Source organism: Fistularia commersonii, chromosome 15, assembly GCF_037954325.1.
Source record: "Fistularia commersonii isolate RoL2024-O1a breed Wild chromosome 15, RoL_Fcom_v1.0, whole genome shotgun sequence".
In the NCBI taxonomy this organism is placed as follows: domain Eukaryota; kingdom Metazoa; phylum Chordata; class Actinopteri; order Syngnathiformes; family Fistulariidae; genus Fistularia; species Fistularia commersonii.
The window spans coordinates 15,814,237-15,839,832 of record NC_141298.1 but is presented as its reverse complement, the minus strand read 5'-3'; the positions used below and the strand labels follow the sequence as shown (position 1 = coordinate 15,839,832).

The 25,596-nt window shown below is 43.2% G+C and overlaps 1 protein-coding gene across 4 annotated transcripts in view; it reads left to right on the top strand.

The window, feature by feature from the left end:
- Nucleotides 1–913: 913 nt before the first annotated feature.
- Nucleotides 914–25,596, top strand: part of LOC147226660 (homeobox protein PKNOX2-like) — a 154,658-nt gene continuing 129,975 nt past the window's right edge. For 2 of the 4 annotated variants that reach the window (XM_086160964.1, XM_086160962.1), the window contains exon 1: nucleotides 1,268–9,818. The gene's annotated coding sequence lies outside the window, so the exon portion shown is untranslated. Of the gene's footprint in view, nucleotides 1,015–1,267; nucleotides 9,819–25,596 lie in introns of those variants that run through there. The other 2 variants (XM_086160963.1, XM_086160960.1) reach the window with 2 other exon arrangements.

Genomic DNA, 25,596 nt, shown 5'->3' with positions numbered 1-25,596 from the left:
GTTGCATTTTTAGGCTATCAAGCTGTGGATACTGTTTAACCGATTTAAAAATATGATTGTTGTATTTATTCCACTGCAGATATGGCTATAAAAGATACAATTTAAGACACAATACTATTTTAAATAGCAACAAACACATATACTACACACACACACACACACACATATATATATATATTCCCATTCTGTTGCCTATTCTTATCCTTGTTGTTCGCTCTCCTTTCCTATTAGTTCATGTATTTTGCTATCTCTTGATTGTCTCTATTTATTTTTATACCAATATTTATTGATACTGAGATTGTTGCGGTGCTGGGACGAAAGATTTTCCCCTGTGGGGACCAATAAAGTATATCTTATCTTACAATACAATAATGTAATATACTGAAATGAATAAAATAGAGCGTGTTATAAACCTTACAATGACAAAATCAACAAAAATCAATAGTCAACGTGCACGTTTAGGTGCAACACAAAGAGAAATGGCCCAGTTAACCTTTGATCGTGTCACTACGATGCATCGCCGCCCTTGTCTTCAGCGGGGCTGCACGATCAGTAAACGCTCTAAATAAAGCTGAAAACAACACGCGGCGCCTTCTCGCTGCCAAGTCATGGCGTCGAATCCTCAGGTGCTCCCATTTTCCCACCTGCGCCGACTCCACCCCACCGGGCTTCTCCTTCTCCTCCCTTTTTAGTTTGACGTGAAAGCGAGAACTTCCCCGCCGCGGGTCCCCCCACCCACAACAACAACCACCACCAGCAGCAGCAGCAGCAGCAGCAGCAAGTGATTGTCATATTTCCCACGGACACTGGAAGGCATCAGCAGCCCGGCGTTGGGAGGAGAAGAAGAAGGAAAAAAAAAAAAAAAAAAAAGAAAAACAGAGGGGTGGGGGTGTGTGTGGGGGGAGATGAAGATGGAGGTGGGAGTGGCCTGGTGCGTCTGACGTCAGCGGCTGTGTGGAGGAGTATAGGCTGTGCTGTCAGCCCAGTGTCAGTCTGATGAAGATTGGCATGCAGGTAAGCTGTCATTCATTTTCAATGTCAGTGGATGGGAGCAGGGCTTTACCACTTCAGCGCCCCCCCCCCTCCCCCCTCCTCCTCTTCCTCCCCCCCCCTCCCTCCCCTCCAACCCTCCATCCCCCCCCTTCCTCCTCCTCCACCCCCTCCTCTCCCTCCAACCCCCCCCACCCTTCATTTACAAAAGGCAGGACATTATTCATAGAGACAGACAGACAGCCAGGCCAGAGAGAGAGAGAGAGAGAGAGGGTGGGTGAGAAAGTGAGAGAGAGAGAGAGAGAGAGAGAGAGAGAGAGAGAGAGAGAGAGAGAAAGGAAGGGGGTTTGTAGAGGAGGGGGAGGAAAAAAAGAGAGAGGGAAAGGAGAGGAGATGCATTTTTGTGCAGGACTGAAAGACCGGTGGATTTTTTTTCTCCCCCCCCCTTTTTTTTTTTTTTTTTGCTTGATGCGGGATTGTGTTTATTTTATTTCATTTTATTAATGTGTTCGTGGTGCTCGCGCTGTGTGTGTGTGTGTGTGTTTCTGTGTGTGTCTGTTTGTGTGTGTGTGTTGGGTGCGTTTATCGGCGGATCCGGCTGTGCAAAAGCTTGTGTTTATTTCTTTTTTTTTTTTTTTTTTTTTTGTTGCTTTTCTCGAATAATACGTGTTGTGCTGCGCTTGGACGGGCTGGACGTGCGCGGAGCTCCGCCGGGTTTTCCCTTGCAGAGTCACCGGGACTCCGCCGGGCTCTTTGTACGGAACGTGAATCAGCTGGAATCACGATATTATCGTGTTATCGCGATAGTTTTTTTTTTTTTTTTTTTCCTTTTCATTTTAACAAGTTCATATTTTATTCCCATTATATGTTCATCGCCATTTTTGAATGTCTGCAACTTGCGTTTCTTGGAAATAAAAAAAACAAAAAAAACAACAAAAAAAAAAAGCTTTTTAAATGATTTGAGTAAACTTAATCACATGTCGGAAGTTTCTCCTGCAACCCCTCTGCTCTGAACAAGTCCGGCATCACTAGACCTCTGTGTGTGTGTGTGTGTGTGTGTGTGCGCGTGTGTGTGTGTGTTTGAAAATCATATCCCAAAATACTTCTATCAGGCACAGTTGCAAAAGTATTTCCACATGGATGACAGTGATTTGGGCTTCTTCTACCTCCATCTTTATTTCATAGTCTCGATCCCGGTGTTGTTGTTTTTTGTTTTTTTTTTCCAATGTGCAGCGCACATTTATTGATACAAGGAGGAATCGTTTATATTAGCGTGGGTCAGGCGATGGAGTCTCAGCCCGCGTCTCGGCGCGCTCCGTGTGTTTACCCTCCGCCTTCGCTGCCCCTGCAAAAACTTCCCGAGCCCCAACACTGGCTGTCTTTGTGCGCCGCTTTCTCCTCGCGCTGACGGCATTATTCCGCCCGTATTGCCGCGATGACGGTCTCATCCTGGACACGGAGGTTTATTTGAATAAACTTTTAAATCCAAGAATGTACAAAATGAAGCAAAACAAACCCTGTAGACGCAACGCCGGCGCCGCGGGTCAAACTAGGTCATCTCAGCATTCATCTGTCACCCACCTCCAGTCAACCTGCCAGTGCACACAGTGAGCTAGCAAAACACATTCCCGTTTGACAACACACACGCACACACATACACACTCTTCCTGTGGATGTAACGTTATTGTAAATAGATTGAACAGTTGGAAACAGGGGTCGACCATATGCGTGCGTTTCAAGGCCGGCGCTGTCGGCTCTGGGACCGGGAGGAAAAACAGTCGACGGCTGCAATTCAATGCGAAGCGACACGTGGGACGAGCCGTCCAATGGAGACCGGCCGAACCGACCGAAAAAAAACAAACGACTCCAAAACATCTAACCTTTGAGCCACAAGAAGACGGCTCCCGATGGCCTTTTGCGAAAATCAAATTTAATAGCTCTCAAATGGGAGTGTAAGAAGTCACTCGATGTTGCTTGAAAAGTAGTTTCGCTCTGATTCTCAGCTTGGCGGCCGCTGTTGTCAAGGCAGGGACTTTGAGGTTTGCCAAAAGGGCCTATTAGTGGGATAACTCTCTATGTATATATTTAAAAAGATATCTAAGCCGATCATTGGTAATGGGCCCCAAAGTGAAGTTGTCCCGGTTTCTCGCTTTTCCCCCTTGCTGAATGTTCCAATTGTGTCGGGTAAAATCTCAGCACCGGCGGACGATCGGTTCATTAAAAAAAAAAAAAAAACGCCGTTTGTTTTCCGATCATGTGCCTGCCTGAGAAATCACAAAGGCGATCCAGACGACAATCCCCGACAAACTCTTCCCTCAATCAAACGCGTTCGACAGGTGCTGAGCGCCGAGCGCAAAATCCCACGAGGAGCCAGAACTCTCCCCCCCCCCCCCCCGCCCCTCTTCTTCCCCTCCCTCCGTGAAACCCAATTCTTTTTGAAAGACACCGTTTTGAGTCGGCGCTGAAAGAGCGCGAGAAGGTCTGTTACCTTTCACGCGTTTTCAAACGATCGGCTGCCTTTTGTCAGAGTCTCAAAGTGCGGGCTTCAGCCGCGGATGAATTGCGACGGTACGCGTTCAAACAAAGGCGCCAGTCGAAACGCGTCACCCGTAGTGATGTTTGTTCTTTGTTGTCATGTACCCCACGCCGCTCCGCATATTGTCAGATAGAGATAATGCCAAATTATTCCATCCCCAAACCCTGCTGAGATCTTAATTGATGATTTGTGTCATTGGACATGCAGCCCAGGGGCATATTTTGAGGCTGTGAAATGTTCCAGCATTATTTGCATATTCTCATTTCCTCCTCGATGGGTAAATGACACGATGAGATGCCAGGCTGTGCAGACCTGCAGGTTTTTCGGGAGGGATAATCACTAATAAAGTGATTCTATAAGGCAAAATGAAGAAGGTAAACAGAGTGCGCCGTGAGCCGTAACAAAGCACCGTCCGTGACTCTGGAAGGAAACTGTCTGTTTACGGCGTGGGTCTTTTTTTTTCCACGTTCATTCAGCCCCGCCTGACGCCGATGAAAGAGTACATTTTTGAGGGTCTTGTCAGACTAATACATCTACTTTGCTTTCCTTTTCTTAGCAACCAGACTGTGAGATGTGCAATTTGTGTTTGCAAGCCTCACTTCCTTAAATCAGGCTGGGGGAGAAAAAAAAAAAAAGGAGAGAGAGAAGCTGCACAGAATTATTCATAAGGCTTCAGTCTGCCGGGTATCCTCAGCGGAGTGCATCTAGGTCCTGTTCCAGGCCCGTGAGCAATGCGATGTTTAGCTCTCTCATGTTCAATAGTGCAGCAATCCGTTCGACAATTGTGTTGCGTTGTATGTTTTGGCCCCGTCCGTGCCCTCGCAGGTCATGCCCACTAAGCCTGCTTGATCCCTATTGGTCTCCAGAGGAGGCAGAAGCCTGTTTATGCCGTCAGACGGCTCTGCTTAAGGACAGCCTGTACATGCTTACCCTTGCTCATTCCACAGCCAGCGCTGCGCTGGCATGGCTCTAAGTAAGCCACCGGGGACCGGGGTCGGAGAAAGATGGATTGGCTTGATTTATGCTCCGAGAGGAGCAACAGGCAAATTAATGATCCTCTATACTGTCAACACCACAAAGCTGCGCTCTCTGGAAGGACGTAGAAGAGAATATAGAGAATATAGGATCTGTAGGCGCACAAGTTTGCCAAGAATGCTAAATCTCAACTTCCGTTTTTTTTTTTTTTTTTTTAATAATTTTGGTCTCAGCTCACTTGCATCCCGCCTATTTTTGTTTGTTTATTTTATTCTTGTTATTGTTATTGTCACCATGTTTATGTTGTCGTTTAATTTGGGTTGTGTATTTTCGCCTTTACTGTTTTTTTTTTTTTTTTTTTTTTTCATTCTGTCGCCCATTCTTATCCTTGATGTTGTCGTTGTTGTTCTCTCCGCTGCCTATTTATTCATAGATGACATTTTGCTATTTGCTAATTGTCTCTCTATTTCTACTTACATTCATATTTATTGTCACTATAACTGTAATCCTGCTGCGACAAAAGAATTTCCCCAATGGGGATCAATCAAGTTTATCTTATCTTTACACCTTTAGATTAGATTCTACTTTATTGTCATCGCAGAGTAACGAAACGTAGTTAGCATCTAATCGGAAGTGCAGAAAGCAGAAATGCCAGGATGTACAGAAAGCGGTATTTACAGATAAATGCAATCTTTACTGAATAAATGCAATTTTTTTAATTTTTTTTCTTTTTACAGCAAGTGCAAGTAGAGGGGAATAAGATGAGCAGCATATGTACAGCTCGTGCAAATATAGTGGATAATTGTTATGTGCAGATTATGTACAAATAGGTAGTGATTAGTATGATGTACAGATGGAAGCGCAAAAATACAGATGTCTTATACCGTAACTAACTTTAGAAGAACCTGCAAGGAGACAAAAATATCAGTGCTCTTTACTCTTCATTTGATCATTCAGATGGTTCGCCATTTTCTTTTCAGAGAAACACCAACAGAAGCACACGCGGAAAACAACAGGTGTATTTCCCCCTTTATATAATGCTAGTTTCCTCGCTCTTTGGTTACAGTCACACCCTTTTTTTTTTTTTTTTTTTTAAATTTCATTTTTATTTCTCGCCGTACTTCGTCCGTGAATTTACACCCGCACGTGATCTCGACATCACCTTGTCTCCAAAACATCCCGAAGCAGAAAAAAAAAACAAAAAAAAAACACATACACAAATGGGAAATCCGCTGTAGACCTCAATGCGCGATTGATTCCCCCCCCCACCAGCGCTCCGAATCAATCGTCCCCGAGAGATAGGAGCGCTCAAATGAACGTATAGAAAGTCTGTTCTTCTCCCTTCACACAATAACACGCGATGCGCGCCGAAACAAGGTCTGTGGAAGTGAACGCCGCAGCATGGAGGAAGACATTCAAAGCTTTGAGTCATTAGGTAATGATTTTAGCATCAGTGCTGTGATTGCATTCCTTTTTTCACACAGAGGAAATGAAAACCCAGCGGGGACGCATTCCGCAGAGTCAAAGTCGTGGCATGAAATAAAGTCGAAGAGAACAGTTCAATCCCAGTTGTTTTTTTTTTTTTTTTTTTTTTTTTTTTGCACTAACAGGACCCGCACACTATTTACAGTGTGTTTCAAAGGATCAGTAAGAAGCGGGCTATTTCCGCACCTCTATTTCTCCAGTGCTGGAATAATTTGCTTTTGAAGTCATTATTTTTGCTAGTTGAGGGGAAAAAAAAAACAAAAAACAAAAAAAAACAACAAAAAATAGAAGACAATTTAAATGTATTTTTAGACTGCGGCAGTCATTATTCGACAATCAAGCGCAAAATCAAATTAGCAACAGCTTATTATATATTCCGCATTTAAAGGCCTCCAACAAGACTCCGAACCTCATTGTGCCTTTGGTCTTATCTCTGGTGGAATGCAGATAATCCTAATAAATGAATAGAGCTTCACACAGAGAAATATGAAGCCTGCCAGTAAATCCTGAATTTATTATATTTGAGAGTCCTGGTAACAGCTGAGCTGGATGAGGTTCAAAATATTTGATTTGAATTCAACCGCAGATCATAGCGCAGAAAATCCCCACCAAGCAGCGTGGGGCTGCATATTTTTTGCTTCCCGCTAAAGTGAACAAACAGAGAGGACAAAATGGTGTCACTTCAAATGAAAATGCCTTTTTACGCTCAGTCGAGGCACGCGGCGGCGGACGTCGTGGTGTTAAAGAGAAAAAAAAAAAAAAAAACAAGCCGCGATTTGCCGCTTTGACGTGTTTATCACGAAGCCGAGGAAAGCGCTCGCCGGTACCGACTTAATGAACGCTTGTGGTTAATTTGTCATTTTTTCACGTAAACATCGGCCTCTGGAGTTGGTCCTGGTGTTTCTCGGGGAGCCGTCCGGACGCCGGCCGGTCCTGGAGAGAGAGAGAGAGATGGGGAGGGAGATATGTTGGCGTTAGAAAACGGTGGAAAATTAAAGCGTTTGTAGTGTTTGCTCCGAAGTCACGCTGCTCGTCATGAAGCCGTTTCTTTTACAGTTGAACAGTTTGTTCTGTTTGACTGTCAGCAAGACGGGCGTGTTGTTTTTCCGATCCCCCGTCAATCGCCCCGCTATTGTCTGAATCTGAACACTTAAGAAAATGTCTGGAGTTTCTTTTTAGTCGTTTTGAACGTGGAAAGCAGGGATTGGCACGTTCGCCGAAACCAAAAAAAAAAAAAGATCAAAATATCATTTAAACCATAAGAATCGAATGCCCGGCCGGTGTTGCTGTGTCAGCTGTGTTGCGACGTGGGGTCACGTTGCTTCGGGGGCCCCTCCATATTCCGCACGCCGGGAGGCCGGCAGGTACGTCGGACGGCAGCTGCTCGCGGCGCGACGGGAACCCCGCCGCCGCCGCCGCCGCGCTTCCCTCTGTAATTCCACCGCGACGGCCGAAGGCGCGCAAGTTGAACGGCGGCCAAATGCACATCAACAGGATCTATTTCTGCTGAACGCTAAGCTAACGCATATCATCGTCGTGAAGTGTTGTTCCATCTCTGACCGCCCCCTCCGAGTTTCCTTTATGACTCATTAACAGCCGCGCTAATACGTGCGCGAGGCTCCGGCCAGAAGCGGGCCCGCTCTTTGCAGCGCGCGGCTGAAAAGCAAAGCGTCGGAATGGGAAAAAAAAAAAAAAAAAAAGAAAAAGAGCCGCACGCTGCCGGGTGGCCTTTTGAAACGTCGTAATTGGCAGGAGTTCATTGAAGTTTTCTGGATTTAGAACAAAAGTACAGCAATCCTAAAGCTCTGACCTCCAAAAAGGCTACACACTCGAGCGCGGTTCAATTTTTTTCCCGAGTCCCCCCTCGCAGTTATCGTTGGAGTGTGTTCCTCTTACCGCGTCTCTTCTAAATGTTTCAGTCCGCGCCACTCCAGGACGCCACTTACGTGAAGGACGATATTTCAACCCAGCGCGTAGCGGCGGTGTTCATTTTGACATCTCGTCACGGGCCGCGCCGTTAATTCCCGCTCTCAGGTGCCGTCTTTGTCGGCGCGTCAGCTCTCGGGTTAAACAACGGCTTATCAACGGGGCAGAATGATTTGTATTAATGCATGTTGGCGATTGCTGTTATTAGCTGCAAATGACTTTCTTTATGTCCCGCTGTCCCCCCGCTATAAAACCGCCGTGTTTTTATGACGGCCCGGGCTTTTGTCCAAGTGCTTGTCATTTGTATTCCCCTCGATCTTTTAACGCTATTTCACAAGACTCAAACTCTTAAAATATTAAAGGTGGGGCTTTTTTTTTTTTTTTTTTTTTTTTTAAATTCCCGTGTTATAGTTCCTGTAGACGACTGGTCGTCCTCGCATACCTGGGAAAAACCTCAGCCGAGATGAGTGAGATGCTAATGTCGCGCGATGAATCGCGTTTAACCAACACCATATGAAGAAAAAGAAAACGGGCTCATTTGTACGAGCAAATGTCTTATAAACTGCGACGCCAGATCCGTCGCGTGACTTCTTGCGTTCCCACAAAGAGCCTCGCTTCCTCCTTTTCTAACTTTGCGGCGCTCACGGCCAAACCGCTTCAGCTTTGACGATGAATGCGTTTTGAAATAACGCAGCGTTTGGAGAAAGCGCTTTAAAATGTTTTTTATTTGGTGGAGATGTACTTTAAAACTTGAATTCGGTTTGGATACGCTCACTTGTCGTACCGATGTGATCGTAGCAATGATATGATTATGAAAATAAAAATGCGGCGCTTATAAATATATGTATGATTTTTTCAACATCAAGAAATAATGAGCATGGAGAATTTAATCAGGCTTTATTTAGCAGTAAAACCGGCTCGCTATTTTCAAAAACACACCCGTTTCTCAAATAGCTGTGAAACCGTCGAGCCCAAAATCTGGATTATATTAAGAGGACATTTTTCATTTCACTTGCCCGGGATAGTTTTTGAAATCAAACGATTGTACTTTGCAAGGCGTGCTATTATTGGATGAAAAAGGCAACGCTACTACTTTCGTGTCCTTTTTTTTTTTCTTTTTTGTTTATAAGAACAGCGCACGCAGGACGACATCTCGGGTGCAAACGGAAGAGTAAATCCGCGCTTCCGGTTTCCACCGACACTTCATCCATTCGGGAGGTAGAACGGTCTATATTGCATCGTGAACGAAAAGAGATAAGCTTTCGTGCGATATTTTTTTTTTTTTTTTTTTTTTTTCCCCCAAACGCGCCCCACGCCGTTTGCGACGTAAGGAGATGTGACGGAATGTCGCAGCCCTGCTACGACGCGGCGCGCGGTCATTCCAGGAGAAACGTACAGTAGCTTGATTATTCGCCGCGGCAGCTGTACGTACACATTAAAACCCGTGGAATGCGACGATTGCCAGCTTGGCTGGATTCATTGTCCTCACCCCCCCCTCCACGTCATTACATCCCCAACATTACGACTCTGCTGAGAGCGTAAGGAAACACAAGACGACCCGGCAGCATGAAGTCCAAGTTTAAAAACGATGGTGCGCGCGCACATCCCCCCCCCGACGTCCTTTTTCGAAACGTCCGTCCTCTGGGGGAAAACGGCCGCAGGATCGGGGTGACGTCCCGCCGGGTGAAATCCTAAACCCCGGCGCCGAAATCGAACGCGGGAGCCGGACACACGTGAGCGCTCGGGTATCGCGTCTGGCTCGGAGCTCCGACTCTGCAAGTAATCATGAGTCAACAACAGCAGGCCGTGGGGGGGGGAGACCAAGATTAATGGGTGACAGAGGTTTCCGGATGAGTGTGAAGATGATGTGTACTCCTGAATCAGTGAAATGTGGCTTCAATTAGAGGTCAGTAAGACGATCTTCCAACCCCTCCGCTCTAAAACCCTTATTTACTATTTTTATTACTAACAATGTTGCGTTTAATTTCCTCGAAGTTGCGCCGGAGAGTTTGTTTCCTGCTCGCCGCATTCCATCACTTAAACCTCTGATTTATAACCGAATTCAAGCCAAAGTAGGAACTGAAAAAATAAATTACCGTGAGTCTGTTTCCCGTCGGCGGCGGCGGCGGGCACATAATTTGTCGAAGAAAGCTGCGCTGTGTTAAGTGTGTTTGCACAGCGGCGCGGGCTAACCGCACACCAGCCCTGATTTTTTTTTTTTTTTTTTTTTTTTTTTTCTTTTCGAGGTGGTAATATTTAATGGCTCGACAACGCGCCTCTGATTTGACAACGCCAGAACTCTTTGGGCTCTGCTCCTTCGATTTAACGTCTGTTCTGATTTGCTGCGGCTAATGAGACCTGAAGCTTTGAGTCGTGTTACCTTTCAAGCCAGAATGCAAACATGTCAGATTTCTGCAGCCTGTGTGTGTGTGTGTGTGTGTGTGTGTAGGTCTGGGAGCAAGCGTGCGTGATTATCATAACACACACGTTTCTGTCAATGGAAATGTAGAAAGCTCAGCAGCTGTGAGGTTGAATCTACCGTTGAGTGGCAGTTTTATTACTTTCTATTGTTTTACCGTTTATTTATTTTCGTTCAAGCCGAATTCACGTCTTCCTGAAGAGAAGCTTCTCTTTCGGGAGAATATTCCTTAATGCTGTGAGTAAGCGCAGACCTGAATCCGCAAATTCACCGCAGCACAATGGGCTAAATTTAAAATTAAAAAAAAAGAAAAAAAAAAAGTCACCCCCATTTTTACAGCAAGACTTCTTTCCACTACAAAGAATAATTACTTTCCTCCAACTCCGGCACCATAATTGGTTACTACTCTTTTATCTTATCTATGTGCGCATAATTATCACAGTCATCATATTAGATTATTTCATGCATAATAAATGAAGCCGAACTGCACGGGGGGTAATTAGCATGTTAGGGGTTCGTGCTGCCATTACAAAAGGGCGCCGTTGTAAATGACATCCCTGAAAATGAAGAAATGCCGGAAGAATATTCTGGCCAACGTTGTTGTCGTTTCATTTATCCGATGTTTGCCGAAATACATCCCCGGCTGTCGGTTCGTGCTGGGAAACGGCGCGCCTCGTGTCGCCGTCCTCTTTTCGTAACATCATTATTCGCTTCCGCAAAGTGACACGTGGCGATGATTATATTTCAACAACGCAGATTCAGAGAGATTTCGTGGTTCCACGAAGCTAAACGGTGAAATGCGGACCAAAAACAAAAGGGCGGCGCGGCCGTTAGCGCTTCCGCTTCACACAGCAACCCCGTTGCAGGCCTTTCCACGTGAAGTCGCCACGTTCTCCCGCAGCTGCACGGGGTTCCTCAGGGTTCTTCCGGTTCCTCTCACAGACTAAAAAACATGCAGGAGGTTCACCGGAGACCCCAAATTGGCCAGAGGAGCGAATGAAGGGCTGTTTCCGTGTGACGCGTAAATGAGAGGGTGATTGATTGCGGGTCTCTTCCGGCGCTGTCTCGGGCAGCTGCCTGCCAGAGTTTCACCTTAGTGTCTTTTTTTTTCCCAAATTTTCTACTTTTTTTTGTTCTATTTACTTCCCCTTGCTTTAGTAACAATTTACTTAAGAATTTACCAAAACAAGAGATGCTGCTCCATTCGCCAATTCTTGTTTTTCGCGGTGCTTGGAGCGCTTTTTTCGAGCCGGATCCCGGTCCTGGCGGAGCAGCGCGACGGCTCCATTGTTCCCACCTGGAATCAGCTGATGGAGCTGAGATGCAGCGGCAGGATGGGGGAGAGGCACCAAATCCCCAATTTTTTCCCTCCTTCCTACTATTATCTATTATTGTTATGTTTTACTTGAAACTCTGGCACAACAATTTCCTTCGGGATAAATAAAGTTGTTCTTATCTTATCTTATCTTATCTATATATGACCTGTGAATGGTTTTATCTCCATACGACGTGGATGGATATCTTTCTCTATGTGTTCTTTGAATGAAAGGCTGAATGGTCGCGTGTCTTTCACGAATGTTAAGCTCATTTTCACCGAGGGCCACATCAGCATCATGGTAACGGTAACATTATAAATGTAACCTAATGTAAAATAAATGTTAAATTTCCAAAATGCTTGTTGCTCTGTTTCAAAGCTAGCGTTTTTGGATGCGACTTTCGTGAACACATTCTGCTGCCGTCGTTCTTTGACTTTTAATTCCCGGACAATTTGTTGTTTTTCCGGAAGGCTAACTTTAGCATACTTAGCTTCGTGTTCGGTGTCAAAATACCAATGTAGATTTTACTCTTTGACGCTGCCTCATAACACAGAAGACGCTTTTTCTCCTTGAAGCACAAACATGGATTAGCCGTCCAATCTTTCTTGAAACAGCCGTCCATCGCCGTCAACTTTTCTCTTCCTGGACATTTAGGGCATCGTTTGAATTCCCCAACTCGTCGATGGCATTGACGTGGATACGCTGCGATCTAATGGCGGCGTGAATTGAGGGAAATCTAATTTACGGTCAATGCACGTTATTTATTTTAAGACAACCAGACCTTTTAAGACCTTCTCGCCAAATTTGGCATGAATAACATGAATAAGGGAGCGAATGCTTGTATGTCTCTGTAAGGTGTGTGAACAAAGGGGTGAATATTTGCAGGAGTCTCTATGTAGCCCAAACATCCGGGCTGAACCCCGGCTCTCGTCCAATGGCAGCTCGGATCGGCTCCGGACAAGTGTTATAGATAATGAGGGAGAAGCGGAAAAAAAAGAAAAATCGCATAAAAGTGTCAAATGAGCGATAGACCTTAAAATACTGTGGCAATAACAGAAAAACAGTCTAAAACGAGTCAAAAAAAAAAAAAAAAAGCAGCCGAAGCCTCTGAATCAGTAATTAAAAGCTGCTTTTTACAGGCACTTTTTAAGCCATTATCCCTTCTCCCCGAGCAGGATGTCCCGGAGCCTTGGGCCCGGACCAGGAAACAGAGTCACCTTTGGTTTGCAGCCCAGATTTAAGTTTTCAGAATAGACAATCCCAGGCAGTGTTTTTGGCTCGCAGAGAGGAGAGCAGCAGTTCAGAGACGTGAGACGGTGCCAGAGCAGGCAGAGCCCTTAAAGTCACCGAAACTATTTCTTTTATCGGCGCTGAAAGACACAGGTAATCACTGGAATGATCCCGAAACCGCGGATGATACAGTCACGTTTATTTTTATTTATTTTTTTTCGTTGAAGTCGGGGATAATTAACAGGCTTTTGGGAGGGGAGCGTTTCATCAAGGCACGGACGGAAGACACGAATCTGGCAGAAAAAAGCTTGATTTTTGGACGAAAAGATCAATGACTTGGTGTCAGATCGGGATATTGTTGGTTATTGGTGTCCCCTTAAATGACTGCTCGGCAAAGTACGGCGAGACAGAACAAGTTATCCTTATAATCAAAAAAAAAAAGTTTTCTTTGGTTGGAAACTGAACTTGAAATGAATGTTGTCACATCTGTTTTCTGTACATACATTTCGTAACGCCGGCGAGATCCGACCCGAGGGCCTTTGCATTTTCTGACCTGTCGAGCCTCGTTGCCGTAATGATGGAAATTAAAACCATCTTTAAGGAACTCCATGTTGATTCTACTAATGGCCGTTGGAGGTGTGATAATTTTCGCTTTTCCAGTCCAATCCCAGCACGTTTTCTCCTTTTGCGCTGTCGAATTAATAGCTCATTTCATTTATTTAGTATCTTCATTGCTTCCGTTGCAGCCGCCATTGGTCGATTTTTATTCCGAAATATCTAAAACCACGAAGCCCCAACTACATTTTTCAAAGATTCGATTTCAAATCAGGGCTGTACTTGTTGAAATCATCCGAGGCCCCTCGCTGTAACTACAGTTTTGGGGGTGAAATGCTAAATCAGCTTTAATGGTTTTTCGGGGCTCAAACGCTCCCTCGGGAATACAAAAACAATTAGCGCCGTGTGACTTGTACGCGCCGAAACCATCGGAGTGAGTTGTTCCTCTCGGTGAAGAAGGGCGGCGGACGAAAAGCTCTCCTGTTATTTAGCAAATAAATGAAGTATAGTTGAAGGTTAATTTTAATCACTTGAACTGCAGAGGAGGCAGCGCAGCCGCGACGCAGCTATTAAGGACTGACAGCAGTCGCTCTCCCAGTTCTAATGAGCTAAACCCACTTAGCACTTTAGCGCTGCCCTGAAACGTTCCACTCGTTTATTTTAATATTATTATTATTATTATTTTGATGACAGAAGCCAAAGTTCTGAGGAGCTGCTTGCAGATTTTTCCAGTGAAATAAAAAAAAAAAAATTAAAAAAAAATTAATTGAAGTCACCCCCCCCCCCTCACTGTCTTCTGAATCAAAGATCGGTAAAATGAAAAGAGAGGCGAGACACAAGTTTATGATCTTACACATGTACGACTTGATTTAAAAAGTCCTTTTCGGATATTTTAATTTGAACACAGAAGGTAACTCGCAGCGGCGCTGATTAAATCCGGCCAATAAATCACGCTCGTTTGAAAAGCCTCGTGGTGCTAAACCGGCCGCTCTGATTATAGAAGTACAAAAATATCAGCTCGGTCGCACAGCTCAGCCCCGGTTTTAGTCATCAGCCGCCGTGGAGGGAGAGTTAAAGTTGCCGCGGCGTCGCGGACGCTTGTTTTTTTTGCACCGCTATGTAACAAGAACAACTTCTCTGAGGCCAAACGCTTCAGTTGCAGTTTCTTGGCACCCCGTGGACGCTGGCAGGGACACCTTTTAGCGAACCTGTGCCAAAAAAAAAAAAAAAAGCCTGAAAACACGAGACATAATGAGCACTTTTCAGTGTTTAAGATTCGCTCTTATTCAGCGGCCTGTTTGGAAAAGGGTCGTGATTGATAATGGAATTAAATTATCAATAATTGGAACACCCTCATGGAGCAAGTACTAGATATGCGTGAGCAGGTTGGACCGCGCCATGCATCATTACATAACCCCAAGTATTTATACGCGATAATTTCAAACAAATGAAATAAATACATATTTGAATGCATTTTAAATTTTTTTTTTTTTTTTTTTAAATTTATAGATACATTTTTTTTTTTTTTTTTTAAATTTGCAACTTATCTGGCAAATCTAGACACCCTGGGTCATGGGGGGGTGATCCATAAATATTTAAAATCAGCAAGGGAAATGAGAAAAGTAATAATGAGTAAATGAGAAGAACAGAAACAATTTTACTTTTTAAATTATCCAAACAATGAGCGAAACGTCAAGATTAATGATGCTGTCAGGTACTGTTTTGTATTCTATTATTTCATTATAAGATTAACACAAAGTATCCTCATGATGGGGAACATTAACGTCATAGCGTAGAAATCGTACTTGAAATTGATTTAATTAATTTGCTTGGATTGTGTGCATGTTGTGTGATTTTTTTTTTTTTTTTTTTTCCACAACTTAGCAAATAATGGGCTTCTGTGCCAGGTTGTAACCTCCATCTAGTTTCATGGACCAAAAAGGCTTTCGCTTGTATCCGTTGACAGTGTGTGCCATTATTATGTGACCTTTTCGGCCTTTCCTGAAAGCAAAGGTCACGACTCTCAGGAAAATCAAAATAGAGATAAAGAAACATGAATTCTGATGCATTTAAAAAAGATAAATAAAAAAATTATGCCTACACACACACACATGCATGCATGCACGCACATACATGCACACAGGCGGCTTACACTTGCTGTGTGACTCCACCAAAGTTTCTCCCCCAAAGGGTGATGACGGCTCTGTGCTAAAAGTGAATTAGAAACAGCTGCCGAGGCGGCGGCGGCGGCGGCGGGTAAATACGGCAGCCGGGCGGTGTCACCGTGTCATGAACGCCGCTCTGTGACACGGCGCTCGGCGGTTGGGGCGAGAAAAGCTCCCCACGTCCCCTCCCGTAGGACCCCGTGTCGCGGTCAAGGTCTCGATACCCCGGCGGTATGTGTGCGTCTGTCTCCGCGCTGGCACCGCCGCGGCATTGCTACAGTGTCAGCGTGGCGTAAATGGGAGTCTGAAACGCGATCGCGCGGGCCGCAGCTCCGGTTTGTTTGTGTAGCTTTAAAGGAACAGTTTTTGGATGAGCCGGCGGGATGACTCGTCTTGACTGAAATGGAGGAGCGTGAACTGTGTGTTCAGCAAAGAAGCCTCACCCTAATACTTGAAGCATTGATTACAGCGCTGCTATCATTAGCTTTCCAAATATGACCTGCCATGCCTTGACTTGAACACTGCAAATGATATTTACTGCAGATTCCGAGTGTTCGGTTTGTCTTCACTGATAAGCTTTTTTTTTTTTTTTTTTTTTGTGACTGTTTCGTGTTGGAGCCATATTGGACAATTTGTAGTTTACTAGCACATCTGCCTACCTTTCGTTGATTTTTTTCCCACTTTTTTTTTTTTTTTCCCCAAGAAACTCAACAGTAGACTTTCTATAGAGTCACTCCTCCCTTAACGACATAATGGATTTACGACGGGCGTTTAGACATTGACCAATATTCATTGAATGAAAATATCTCAGTGTATATGCGCCGAGCACAATGGCAGCGCAGTCGAGACTGTAAGTGTACCTAAATGTAGCTGTGTATGTTAAGATAATGACATAATAAAAGCTCTATAACAATAATACCAACTCTTTCGTCAACATTAGGCTAGGCTCACTTGTAACTTTTCACCCGTAGGTTAACTTATAGGCTACGGTAGGCTAGCCTACCGTAAGGCTATACGGTGCATTACTTATATATGATGATTTGAGTTGAAATAAAGGGAATCTTTCGCTAAAAAACGTAGTTGTTGGAGCGGATCATTGTCGCTAAACAAGGAGTGACTGTATCATGAAAGCAACCGTCATGTTTTCGACTTGTTGGTGTTGGTTCTTAAATACATTGTTCCTTACATCGTTTAATGTGCTGTCAACAAAATCACACAAAAAGGATCAGGGGAAATGAAGTGTATGAACCCATGGAGGTCAAACTCAAAATGAAAGTGGAAAAACACACTTCAGGCTGATCCAGTGTTGATGTAATGTCCTTAAAACAAGTCAAAATGAATCCGTGTCGCTTCCCAAGTGGACACTTTGATTTTTTTACACAAGTGTGATTGACTTGGAGTTACATTGGGTTGTTTAAGTGCAATACATGAGGAAGCGGGAAGATCCCCATACTTCGTTTCCAGTATGTGGAAGCCATCAGAGGATGGGGAGGGGTTTCTGCAAAGCAGGTAAGGGTCTGAAGTCGGGGGATACGAGAAGCTGCCGCTTACACAATATAATGGATTTAGCAGATACGTGCACATATTCAAGCATTCAAACTTTTAACCAACATCAGTCAGAGAAAAGATTAACAAGACAGGGGAGCGGTTTTAAAAGATTATTCCATAATTATATTCACTAACAAGTCCATTGTGTTTGGCAACAAGAATAGCAGAAGGAAACTCATCATTTGATTGTTTAAGTGACTGTGCTGTGAGTTTGCACACTCTGCCAGACCCGACGTCACAAATAACAATGAAACAACTTCAGATGTTTCCTTCCAACAGCTGACGCTTTGTTTGCAGTCAAATCACACGAAACCTATCACGGCCTACGTGTAGTTTTAACCATGAGATCATCTTCGCCCATATTTTTTACTTTTTGTCGGTAGCCGGACGCAATGACACATTGAGTATTACGCATACGTGTCATGTATTAAGGTTGGCGGTCGTTTCGCGGTGTTTTGTCGAGGCCGATAGCGCGGAGATGGATTCCCCCCCCCGCCATTCTTCTTCCCCTGCGCACGTCGTTCGGCCTTTGCGAATTTGTTGCAAAGGTATTTTGCCGAAAAACACTCTTCTGTGCAGAGCGTTCGGACACTGCTGTCCGAGAAGAGTCAGCCATTCGCGTGTGTTTATATGCTCTTGATGCGCTTCATAGCTGTTTATCCATCACCAAAACAATCCATCACTATAGAGTCTTGAAACAGAAAAGTGGGAATGATAATACTTTGTTTTTGGGGCTTTTTGCCTTTTAGCACACTTTTGGAATAGATTAGAATATTCCTTTCGTCGTCCCACGGTGGGGAAATTTCAACGACTCATAGCAGAAAATTGGACGGTGCAGGAAAAATTATCAAAAATAGAAAATATCAAAAAAAGTGCTCGATAAGTGATCAAAATAGGGAACTAAAAATGAACAATGTAAACAATATATGTATATAAACAGGGCTTGTTTAACAAGTTGCACCTAAATAATGTTTATGATTTTAAAAAAAGATTGTGGCCAAAGTGGCGACAACCGCAATACTTGCAGTTTTAACACTTATTTTTACATTTCTACCCGATCCCACTGGTTTTCAGACACCCAGTGACGAGGGCTTAGATCTGGTGTACAGTTTTCACGGCAGGACTCCATCGTGCAGAAATATTAAAAAATATATCCATATTTTAGCCTCCTGAGCACTTCATGCCCCAGATAACAGCTTGCGTTGGGGGTGTCTGATCCGGCCCTGCAAACACCTAAGCATCGTCCCCAGTCGAAACACAGGACAGTGTGAACAACAGCAAATTCAATGATTATATTATTGTCACCTTGTACAATAGGTTCTGCTGGCCAATCCCCCGTGCAGTTAGATGGACCAGACCTTGCTAACGCTTGTGGATAGATTTAGCAAAACAGCAGATTTTGCTTAAATCAGGTTTTACCGTGTCAATCCGGGTTGAATCTTTTTGCCACGACTGAGCGTGCCCGATGTAATGCACGGCTCCCAAGGGAAAGGAGGAAAAAAATCATTGGCAGTAAACGTTAGAAAATTCATCCCCGCGCAGGAGCGGCGCGTTCGGACCCCAATCTGGGACACTTCAGGCCAGATGTGGCCCGAATGAATCCGCCAAGTCTGACGGAAGCCGGCGGGACGAGCTGCGCAACGAGCGCAACCCTCACTTTCTGACACCTAATGAGACACGCGGCGGCGGCGGCGGCGGCTGATTCGGGCGCCCGCGGATGTCAGCCCGCGTCCGCCACGGTGGCACGGCCATCGGTCTGCGGTTGGGAATCCAACGCCAATATTCATTTCGCCGCTTTCACACGTTCTGCAGTATCGAGAACCTTTTCAGGAACTGCATTTTTCGTGCTTTTTCCTGACAGCATAGGAGCCACGGGTCCGTTTGACCTCAGTTCCGAAAAGCCCCTCCTCTTCTATGACTACTTTATGGTTCCAGGGGAATCGATATGGCGTAGGTGATTGGAAAAAGTTTTGTGGCCACTGATAAGCTGTTTTCTTGTGAAAAAAATCGGCAGAACCACCGAGAATTGCAGCAACAAAGAGGTCCAAGTTCATCTGTTCCCGTACACCACTGACGGGTTTTGTCAACATTTAGGTCAAAATAAGTCAAAAGTTAGCCTACGTGGGGGTTCCTTGCTTTGCTAGGAGGAGATAAAAACACTTCCTCCGTCTGATGGTCTATGATTATTATTCCCCTCATGCAGAACATGAATGCTTGTGTCATCTTTTTTTATGGTTTGTTCTTGAGTTTGGCGCTCAACGTTCATGTTGCAGACGTTAGTGTCACGACGGTGATCCCTCGCCGCCCGTGGGGATGCTAAGCTAATCGGCGGGCAGCTCTCAGAACTAGCCGGGCGGTACGTAGAACGGTCACGTCCGAAAGCAGCTCATCCAACACTCTCCAGCATGTAGTAAAGACAAAAAAAAATTAAATGCCGTAATTTCCGGACTCTTGAGCGCGCCTGAATATAAGCCGCGCCGGCTAAAAATAAACAAATCAATATATGTATACATAAAAAGGCCGCACTTGTCTACAAGCCACAGGTGTCCGTGTTGTAACATGAGATATTGACACAGAAACATTTTTTTTGACTTTTAATCAAATGGATACTGGCAACATCCACACATACATAAGAATAAGAACAACTTTATTTATCCCGAAGGAAATTTTTGTGCCAGAGTTTTAAGTAAAACATAACAATAATGAATAATAGTAGGAAATTGTATAAACATTAAAAAAAAAAAAAAAAAAAAAGGAAATACTGGAAATACTTTTTTGTTTCCAAAAAAAAAAAAAAAATTGGAAATTTAAAGCATTTACTGTCAAATGCACAATGTAGAAATGTTCTTCCCTGCACAGTGAAATTCCTACTTTGCTGTTCGCAGTGCATTCGAATATGTTCTGAGAGGAAGAGTGTAAACATTGTGATAAATATGATTATAGATATGAATATGAACATTGCAATAGAACAGCAACAGTGCAAAAATACATTTGTGTGCAGCTCGGTGTGCAACTTGCAGATGCAAGGATGAGTGCAATTTTATGTGGGCACTAGATTTTACAGTGCCTGTAACACGGCCGATGAAAAAGGTGAATAAGAAATAACACAAGGTAAAGTCCATCCATCCATCCATTTTCTATCCCCGCTTTGTCCGACTCCAGCTGATCGCGATCTTGGTCTTCATCTTCTGGTCTTTTCATTGATCTGATGTGACGAGGCTAAGTGTTTTGGCGGCATGAAGTTTGTAAGCCCCCCCAAAAAAATCCATAAATTAGCCGCATTGTTGTTTTAGCCGTGTGTGTGAGGGCTTAAAAGTAGTCCGGAAATGACGGTAATATTAAAAAAAAAAAAATGGTACTTTTTGTGTTTTGCTTGACAGCAAATATAGAAATGTGGACACATTTAATAATATCTTCTAATAGTGATAAAATAATCAATGTTATTGAGAGCAGAATTGCACTGTGTGTCACTGTGTGTCAGTTGTGCTGTCGGTGTTTGTCCAGCTTTGCTTTTACCTCCGAGAAACTTTCATATCCCCCGCCGTTTTCTCTGTATGATGCTGTCACCGACCAAACTAAATGTCACAACAGACCGTGAGATCGGAATTCCCTTTTTGCTTTTTCACCGGCGAGAATTCTTTCCTTTTTTTGTTTTTGAGAAGGGTCTCGTAAAGAGATGAGATCACCTGTTGTCCCGCTGGCGGCTCCAAACATTTTAATGTTAGCAGACCGGCATGGAAATCGGTTTAAAAATCTGCGGGGGGGCCTTTCTTTTAATATTACTGTCTTTCTTTTCATAAAGCATCTCTAAATATGAATCTGTATTTCATTCCCGTCTCCCTTTTATAAGCCTCGATAGACATTTAATTCAGATAGCAGATCCTCCTTTTTTTCAAAAATAGAGCCATAAAAAATTTGAAATACTACTTTCATAAATATTTCCAGACATTTCAGGATTATCTTGTTTTCACCAAAGCTCACATGAATGAAATGAAGTCATTATTTCAAATTAGGAGAGGGATTGATGAGGTTGTATGGCCACCGATGCCACTGTCGTAGATCCCCCTTCTCATTGAGGATTCCAGCTCTCACACACACATTACAACACACACCTTGTCACCTTTTGTGCGCTGAGTCTGTGCTTTCCGATAGGTATTTCAAATCAATGTGTTGTGATGCGCGGCGGCCCAGAGGGGAAGGATTTTACGGATCACGCAGAACTGGGTTACAATCGGTAGTTGATCCAGACGTGGTAAAGCACATGAGATATATGTGTGCATGTGTGTGTGTGTGTGTGTGTGTGTGTGTGTGTGTATATATATATATACGTGTGTGTGTATATATATATATATATACGTGTGTGTCTGTATGCATGCATGTATGTATACTTATGTGTGTGTATATATGCCTATGTGTGTATGTATATATTTATACGCATGTGTACATATATGTACATATACATATATATATATGTGTGTGTGTGTGTGTATATATATATATATATATATATATATATATATATATATATATATATATATATATATATCAATGCATGTATCTATAAAGACACATTTGTGTGTATATATATATATATATATATATATATATATATACGTGTGTGTGTATATATATATATATATATATATATATATATATATATATATATATATATATATATATATATATATATATACGTGTGTGTCTGTATGCATGCATGTATGTATACTTATGTGTGTGTATATATGCCTATGTGTGTATGTATATATTTATACGCATGTGTACATATATGTACATATACATATATATATGTGTGTGTGTGTATATATATATATATATATATATATATATATATCAATGCATGTATCTATAGACACATTTGCGCACATATATATATATACACACACACATGCATATATAAATGTATACTGTATGTGTGTGTATGTCTATCATGTTTTATGTATGTATATGTGTGTATATATACAATACACATTTCATGTGTATTTCATGTGCATTTCATGAATGCATTTCATGTGTGTGTATATGTAATATATATACATATATATATATATGTATATATGTTTATATACACGCTACATTTGAACGTTGAACCTTTCATTTATATCGTTTTTACTCGAATGTAGAACCCTCATTGTTCTTGTTTGGGATTAGTGGGCCGTGTGTCTCCCTGCGCTGATGTCGAGTCACTTCCAGCTGTTGTGCATTATTGCAACAGCCGTCGAGGAGGTCCAGGTGGAGATCTTCCACGCCAGTGGAAGAGTTAAGTTTCCTCCTCCCGGGTCTCGCCGGGGGAGAAGAGTCAGAGAGGGGAAAAAGCGTTTGCTTGCTTTAGACAGTGATGGGGAATTCCTGGCTGTCTGCTGTCTCGGCCCATTGTGTTTCTGCGCTCCCCGTCCGTCTCCTTCGCAGATAATGGACACGGTTTAAAATAAACCGCGAGAATTACCGCGGGCTTAGAGCCGCGCAGTCGCTGAAAGATAGTCGCTGTCACGAAAGGGCGTCCTGCTTTGGATCCGTCATCATCAAGCGGCGATTGTTCCCCGGGGAAACCGAAGGCCGCGTCTTTGTTTGTGCAAAGCGAGGGTTCTGGTTTCTCTCTAGACTTCCAAGTCTAAGCCTGGGACGTCTCGCCGTTGTTTTGCAATATCAAACAGGAGGACGCCATCGTCCACGCGTCGCCCCGTCTTGACTTCTGATTGTTAAAGTCAGTCTCGTCTAATGCGAGGCACAAAATAAAAAGGGCCGTCTTTTGTTCATCGGTCCATCCGTCATTCCTTGTCATCGCGCAATTTCATCAAAGCGGCCATAAATATGCCAGGAGAGCTGATATATTTCCCTCGCTTTTAATCATTCGCCGAACTTTGCTGTGATTTTAATGTCACTCAGACGGAGGTGACTTTGTCTGCTTCCAGGATTCAGACCGGGAAAAAAAAAAAAAAAAAAAAAAAAATCAGCGGCCGCACTTCGACCGGTGCGAGGTTTCAGAGAGAGTTCTGTTTTAGAACTCGGAAAGGATCGAACTCACAGATTTAACCAATTTGTGTCAAGGAGAAGAAGAAGCAGATGAAGGTCCTTTGTTTATTCAGGTTAATTTATACGCGCCGCTTTTAACCCGAGCGGCTTCGGGGTTCAGCTGCCGTGCGAGGAAGAGCTCGGGGATTGAACCGGCGACCTTCACGTCGCACTCGACATTTCGCAATTTTGGCATTTCGGCGAAGTTTTGGAACGCGGGGACGACCCGGAGTCGACTCGACGACACACACTCAGACACCTTTGAGCATTTCACCCGGCGTCTCCGCTGTGCGCGCTATCGATGGCGAAGCCTGGTTCAGAGTGCGAAGTCATCCCGGTGTTTCCAGGGATGTTTCATAACTTCAGTTTGCAGTTTCACTCACACCCTATGGAAGTGCAGCCTCCTATGCTACTGTATGAGTGTGTGTGTGTGTGTGCAGAATCTTTCAAGCTTCACTTGCAGGAGAAATATCAGTGTCAGCAAGTCGTACCTAGCTTGCGTTTATTTTTTTTCCCCCAATGACGATAATTCCATATTTTGTCAGCTTCTTTTAAGTGAAAAGAACAGGGACCCGTTTGGTAGAAAATGACACATTTTTCTTCATCTTTCTTAAAGATACAGACGGTTCTTCGCTTCCTCGCAGGGTCCGTGCAAATAAAGGTTTGGAAATGACTTGAAATTGAGGAAATAAATGATAGGCGGCAGAGAAAATGGCAGGAAATTAAGTGGAAGTAAAGAAGAAATGATTTGTGAATTTAGCAAGGCCTGAAAAAAAATACACATTTAATCACAAAAAAAGGAAGAAAAAAAATCAGGGGGAAAAAAAATAAAATAAAATAATAATAATAAAAAAAATCAATTACTAATAATAGACAAGTGAATTTAGCAAGGCCTGAAAAAAATATGCATTTAATCACAAAAAAAGGAAGAAAAAAAATCGGGGAAAAAAAATAAAAATAATAAAAAATTAATTACTGATAATAGACAAGTGACACGAAATTATATATATATATAATATTATATATATATAGCCGCTTGTCACTCATATATATATATATATATATATATATATATATATATATATATATAATTTCGTGTCACTTGTCTATTATCAGTAATTAATTTTTTTATTATTTTCATAAAAAATAAAAATAAAAATAAATAATAAGATAATAATAAAAAAATAAAAATAAAAAATAAATAAAAAAAATACATATGTATATATATTTTTTTTATTTATTTATTTTTGTTATTAAACAATTCATAAAGAGTTCTGTAGAACCCCTGGCTCTCAGACATTGTCAGGCCTTTCGCAGCCGGGTTCATCTGATTTTGTTAAAATGTAAAGCTGGTTGAAACGAACGCCGCCTAAAGCGATTTACGTGCTTGCCATCGGACCAGAGGAGCACAGCGAGGTGTAGCTGTTCCCCCCGATCCTCGTCCGGCAGCGCCCATCACCCCTGCGACGCCACTCAGAAATCTCCACGCAGAAATGGAAGGACTTCTTGCGTTCGCTCCGGGGCCAGAGAGGAAAAAAAAGAAAAAAAAAAAAAAATCCCATTCCTTCCAGGATCCCCTCACGTCCGGATACACATGCTTTGCACTTAATGGGTTCAAAAATACACTGTACAAGCCATTTAGCCTGCCGCTAAGTGTTTTATATCTTTGAGTCGAAGCGCAAGTGAAAACATAATCCAGTCCTGTCAGGATCCCTTTCGGAGGCGTTTCAGGAAGACGTTCCCATCGTCCACGTCGCGGCGAAAGCTGCAGTTTAAACACTTTAAAAGCTGAAGTAGAGATAAAGCAACGTGGTGGTTTAAAGTAGACGGAACGAGGGCCACTCCGGACCGCTTCCTGAGGCCCGCCAGAAGACCAGATCCTGGTATTCGTCTGAGCGAAAGAGCATATGAGCGGAGCTGCAGAGCCTAAAGGGCTTTCAGGAGCATTTTAGCATAATAGCTTGTTTATGCAGCCGCTTGTCACTCATCTTACTTTTATTACTTCTGTGAGGTTAGACTGAAATATAATAAGTGTCCTGGAGAAGGAGACATATGCTAAGGTTAAATTGGATGCGAGGCAGGAGGAAATCATTAGATGATCGGATGTCGTGTAAACATAATTAACATTACGAGATAAACCGTTTTAAATAATACCGAGGCAAATGTGCATTTACACATATCATTCACACGTTGTTATTTTTTTTTCCTTGCGTACAGTAGTCCTTGTTAAACCGCTCGCCGCTCCCACTGCAACCGTTTTGACTTTCTCACCACGGCTCCGGTTTCCCTTTTCCCCGGGCAGAAACATATGGAAAGTAAATAGAAAAAAAAAAAAAAAAAAAAAAAAAGAATTTCACACTGCTGCCAATAATTTTTATGTCTCGTAAGACAATATGTCTGATATGAAATACTCCAGAAAGT